Source organism: Salmo trutta, chromosome 20 (genome assembly GCF_901001165.1).
Source record: "Salmo trutta chromosome 20, fSalTru1.1, whole genome shotgun sequence".
Classification (NCBI taxonomy): domain Eukaryota; kingdom Metazoa; phylum Chordata; class Actinopteri; order Salmoniformes; family Salmonidae; genus Salmo; species Salmo trutta.
The window spans coordinates 1,205,733-1,213,505 of NC_042976.1; positions in this window are offsets into that span (position 1 = coordinate 1,205,733).

Here is a 7,773-nt window from a genome sequence, read left to right on the forward strand (position 1 = left end):
TCCTACCACTACTATAACCAGTCACTACCACTACTATAACCAGTCACTACCACTACTATAACCAGTCACTACCATTACTAAAACCAGTCACTACCATTACTATAACTATAACCAGTCACTACCACTACTATAACTATAACCAGTCACTACAACTACAATAACCAGTCACTACCACTACTATAACCAGTCACTACCACTACTATAACCAGTCACTACCACTACTATAACCAGTCACTGCCACTACTATAACCAGTCACTACCACTACTATAACCAGTCCCTACCACTACTACTGTAGACACTACCATTAATATAACCAGTCACTACCACTGCTATAACCAGTCACTACCACCACTATAACTATAACCAGTCACTACCACTACTATAACCAGTCACTACCACTACTATAACCAGTCACTACAACTACTATAACCAGTCACTACCACTACTATAACCAGACACTACCACTACTATAACCAGTCACTGCCACTACTATAACCAGTCACTACCACTACTATAACCAGTCCCTACCACTATTATAACCAGTCACTACCACTACTATAACCAGTCACTACCACTACTATAACCAGTCACTACCACTACTATAACCAGTCACTACCTACTATAACCAGTCACTACCACTACTATAACCAGTCACTACCACTAACTATCCAGTCACTACCACTACTATAACCAGTCACTACCACTACTATATAAACCAGTCACTACCACTACTATAACCAGTCACTACCACTACTATAACCAGTCACTGCCACTACTATAACCAGTCACTACCACTACTATAACCAGTCCCTACCACTACTACTGTAGACACTACCATTAATATAACCAGTCACTACCACTGCTATAACCAGTCACTACCACCACTATAACTATAACCAGTCACTACCACTACTATAACCAGTCACTACCACTACTATAACCATCACTACCATTACTACTGTAGACACTACCACTACTATAACCAGTCACTACCACCACTATAACTATAACCAGTCACTACCACTACTATAACCAGTCACTACCACTACTATAACCAGTCACAACCACTACTATAACCAGTCACTACCATTACTACTGTAGACACTACCACTACTATAACCAGTCACTACCACTACAATAACCAGTCACTACCAATACTATAACCAGTCACTGCCACTACTATAACCAGTCACTACCATTACTATAACCAGTCACTACCACTACTATAACCAGTCACTACAACTACTATAACCAGTCACTACCACTACTATAACCAGTCACTACCATTACTATAACCAGTCACTACCACTACTATAACCAGTCACTACCACTACTATCACTATAACCAGTCACTACCATTACTATAACCAGTCACTACCACTACTATAACCAGTCACTACCACTACTATAACCAGTCACAACCACTACTACTGTAGACACTACCACTACTATAACCAGACACTACCACTACTATAACCAGTCACTACCACTACTATAACCAGTCACTACAACTACTATAACCAGTCACTACCACTACTATAACCAGTCACTACCACTACTATAACCAGTCACTACCACTTCTATAACCAGACACTACCATTACTATAACCAGTCATTATTACCATTACTGTAGACACTACCACTACTATAACCAGTCACTACCACTACTATAACCAGTCACTACCACTACTATAAACAGTCACTACCACTACTATAACCAGTCACTACCACTACTATAACCAGCATACCAATATAACCAGTCACTACCATTACTATAACCAGGTCCACTACCATTAATTACTGTAGGACACTACCACTACTATAACCAGTCACTACCAACTACTATAACAGTCACTAAAAACTACTATAACTATAACCAGTTCACTACCACTACATTAACCAGTCACTACAACTAATAGACAGTCACTACCCACTCTATAATCAGGACACTACCACTACTAGTAACCAGTCATCTACCACTACTATTAACCAGTCACTACCACTACTATAACCAGTCACTACCACTTCCTATAACCCCGTCACTACCAACTTACTATACCAGTCACTACCATACTATACCTAGTACACTACCACTACTATAACCAGTACACTACCACTACTATAACCAGTCACTGCCACTACTATACCAGTCACTGACCACTACTCTAAACCAGTCACTACCCACTACCCTATAACCAGTTCCCTACCACTACTAATAAACCAGTTCACTACCAACTACTATAACCAGTCACTACCACTACTATAACCAGTCACTACCACTACTAATAACCAGTCACTACCACTACTCTATAAACAACCAGTCACTACCACTACTATAACCAGTCACTACCACTACAGATAACCAGTCTACCACTACATAACCAGTCACCCACTACTATAACCAGTCACTACCACTACTAGAAACCAGTCACTACCATACTATAACCAGTCACTACCTACTATAACGAGTCACTACCACTACTATAACCAGTCACTGCCACTACTATAACCAGTCACTACCACTACTATAACCAGTCCCTACCACTACTACTGTAGACACTACCATTAATATAACCAGTCACTACCACTACTATAACCAGTCACTAACACCACTATAACTATAACCAGTCACTACCACTACTATAACCAGTCACTACCACTACTATAACCAGTCACTACCATTACTACTGTAAGACACTACCACTACTATAACCAGTCACTACCCATCACTAAAACTATAACGCAGTCACTACACTACCATAACCGTATAACCAGTCACTAAACACTACTATAACCAGTCACTAACCAACTACTATAACCAGTCACTACCACTACTATAACCAGTCACTACCATTACTACTGTAGACACTACCACTACTATAACCAGTCACTACCACCACTATAACTATAACCAGTCACTACCACTACTATAACCAGTCACTACCACTACTATAACCAGTCACTACCATTACTACTGTAGACACTACCACTACTATAACCAGTCACTACCACCACTATAACTATAACCAGTCACTACCACCACTATAACCAGTCACTACCACTACTATAACCAGTCCCTACCACTAATATAACCAGTCCCTACCACTAATATAACCAGTCACTACCATTACTACTGTAGACACTACCACTACTATAACCAGTCACTACCACTACTATAACCAGTCACAACCACTACTATAACCAGTCACTACCACTACTATAACCAGTCACTACCACTACTATAACCAGTCACTACCACTACTATAACCAGTCACTATCACTACTATAACCAGTCACTACCACTACTATAACCAGTCACTACCACTACTATAACCAGTCACTGCCACTACTATAACCAGTCACTACCACTACTATAACCAGTCCCTACCACTACTACTGTAGACACTACCATTAATATAACCAGTCACTACCACTACTATAACCAGTCACTACCACCACTATAACTATAACCAGTCACTACCACTACTATAACCAGTCACTACCACTACTATAACCAGTCACTACCATTACTACTGTAGACACTACCACTACTATAACCAGTCACCACCACCACTATAACTATAACCAGTCACTACCACTACTATAACCAGTCACTACCACTACTATAACCAGTCACAACCACTACTATAACCAGTCACTACCATTACTACTGTAGACACTACCACTACTATAACCAGTCACTACCACCACTATAACTATAACCAGTCACTACCACCACTATAACCAGTCACTACCACTACTATAACCAGTCACTACCAATACTATAACCAGTCACTGCCACTACTATAACCAGTCACTACCATTACTATAACAGTCACTACCACTACTATAACCAGTCACTACACATTAATATAACCAGTCACTACCACTAGCTATAACAAGTCACTACTCACTTACTATAACCAGTTCACGACCACTACTAGAACCAGTCACTACCAATACTATCACTATAACCAGTCCCCTACCAGTACTAATAACCAGTCACTACCACTTACTTAACCAGTCACTACCACTACTATAACCAGTCACTACCACTACTATAACCGTCCCTACCACGACTACTGTAATCCACTACCACTACTATAACCAGACACTACCACTATTAACCATTCACTACCATACTATAACAAGACACTACCACTACCAACAAGTCACTCCCACTACTAATAAACAGTCACTCCAAATCCTATACCCAGTCACTGCCACTACTATAACCGTCCTACCATTACTATAACCCAGTCCCTACACTACTATAACCATTCACTACAACTACTATAACCAGTCACTACCAATACATAACCAGATCCTACCACTACTATAACCAGTCCACTGACCATACCAACCAGTCACTACCAACTACTATAACCCGTCCACTACCACTATAACTATAACCAGTCACTACCACTACTATAACCAGTCACTACCACTACTATAACCAGTCACTACCACTACTATAACCAGTCACTACCACTACTATAACCAGTCACTACCACTACTATAACCAGTCACTACCACTACTATAACCAGACACTACCACTACTATAACCAGTCACTGCCACTACTATAACCAGTCACTGCCACTACTATAACCAGTCACTACCACTACTATAACCAGTCCCTACCACTACTATAACCAGTCACTACCACTACTATAACCAGTCACTACCACTACTATAACCAGTCACTGCCACTACTATAACCAGTCACTACCATTACTATAACCAGTCACTACCACTACTATAACCAGTCACTACAACTACTATAACCAGTCACTACCACTACTATAACCAGTCACTACCATTACTATAACCAGTCACTACCACTACTATAACCAGTCACTACCACTACTATCACTATAACCAGTCACTACCATTACTATAACCAGTCACTACCACTACTATAACCAGTCACTACCACTACTATAACCAGTCACTACCACTACTATAACCAGTCACTACCACTACTACTGTAGACATTACCACTACTATAACCAGACACTACCACTACTATAACCAGTCACTACCATTACTATAACCAGACACTACCACTACCAACCAGTCACTACCACTACTATAACCAGTCACTACCACTACTATAAACAGTCACTACCACTACTATAACCAGTCACTACCACTACTATAACCAGTCACTACCACTACTATAACCAGTCACTACCATTACTACTGTAGACACTACCACTACTATAACCAGTCACTACCACTACTATAACCAGTCACTACCACTACTATAACCAGTCACTACCACTACTATAACCAGTCACTACCACTACTATAACCAGTCACTACCACTACTATAACCAGTCACTACCACTACTATAACCAGTCACTACCACCTACTATAACCAGTCACTACCACTACTATAACCAGTCACTACCACTACTATAACCAGTCACTACCACTACTATAACCAGTCACTACCATTACTACTGTAGACACTACCACTACTATAACCAATTACTACCACTACTATAACCAGTCACTACCACTACTATAACCAGTCACGACCACTACTACTGTAGACACTACCATTACTATAACCAGTCACTACCACTACTATAACCAGCCACTACCATTACTATAACCAGTCACTACCATTACTATAACCAGTCACTACCATTACTATAACCAGTCACTACCACTACTATAACCAGTCACTACACACTATAACCAGTCACTACCACTACTATAACCAGTCACTACCACTACTATAACCAGTCACTACCACTACTATAACCAGTCACTACCACTACTATAACCAGTCACTACCACTACTATAACCAGTCACTACCACTACTATAACCAGTCACTACCACTACTATAACCAGTCACTACCACTACTATAACCAGTCACTACAACTACTATAACCAGTCACTACCATTACTATAACCAGTCACTACCACTACTATAACCAGTCACTACCACTACTATAACCAGTCACTACCACTACCAACCAGTCACTACCACTACTATAACCAGTCACTACCACTACTATAACCAGTCACTACCACTACTATAACCAGTCACTACCACTACTATAACCAGTCACTACCACTACTATAACCAGCCACTACCATTACTATAACCAGTCACTACCATTACTATAACCAGTCACTACCATTACTATAACCAGTCACTACCACTACTATAACCAGTCACTACCACTACTATAACCAGTCACTACCACTACTATAACCAGTCACTACCACTACTATAACCAGTCACTACCACTACTATAACCAGTCACTACCACTACATAACCAGTCACTACCACTACTATAACCAGTCACTACCACTACTATAACCAGTCACTACCACTACTATAACCAGTCACTACCACTACTATAACCAGTCACTACAACTACTATAACCAGTCACTACCATTACTATAACCAGTCACTACCACTACTATAACCAGTCACTACCACTACTATAACCAGTCACTACCACTACCAACCAGTCACTACCACTACTATAACCAGTCACTACCACTACTATAACCAGTCACTACCACTACTATAACCAGTCACTACCACTACTATAACCAGTCACTACCACTACCAACCAGTCACTACCACTACTATAACCAGTCACTACCACTACTATAACCAGTCACTACCACTACTATAACCAGTCACTACCACTACTATAACCAGTCACTACCACTACTATAACCAGTCACTACCACTACTATAACCAGTCACTACCACTACTATAACCAGTCACTACCACTACTAAACCAGTCACTACCACTACTATAACCAGTCACTACCACTACTATAACCAGTCACTACCACTACTATAACCACTACCACTACTATAACCAGTCACTACCACTACTATAACCAGTCACTACCACTACTATAACCAGTCACTACCATTACTATAACCAATCACTACCACTACTATAACCAGTCACTACCACTACTATAACCAGTCACTACCACTACTATAACCAGTCACTACCACTACTATAACCAGTCACTACCACTACTATAACCAGTCACTACCACTACTATAACCATCACTACCACTACTATAACCAGTCACTACCACTACTATAACCAGTCACTACCACTACTATAACCAGTCACTACCACCACTAAAACCAGTCACTACCACTACTATAACTATAACCAGTCACTACCACTACTATAACCAGTCACTACCACTACTATAACCAGTCACTACCACTACTATAACCAGTCACTACCACTACTATAACCAGTCACTACCACTACTATAACCAGTCACTACCACTACTATAACCAGTCACTACACTACTATAACCAGTCACTACCACTACTATAACCATTCCTACCACTACTATAAACCAGTCCCTACCACTACTATAACCAGGTCACTACACTACTACTATACCAGTCACGACCACTACTATAACCAGTCACTACCACTACTATAACCAGTCCTACCACTACTATAACCAGTCCTACCACTATACAGTCACTACCACTACTATAACCAGTCACTACACTACTATAACCAGTCACTACCACTACTATAACGCAGTACACTACTACCACTTACTATAACCAGTCACTACCACTACTATAACCAGTCACTACCACTACTATAACCCAGGCACTACCATTACTTATAACCAGTCACTACCACTACTATAACCAGTCACTACCACTACTATAACCAGTCACTACCACTACTATAACCAGTCACTACCACTACTATAACCAGTCACTAGCCCACTACTATA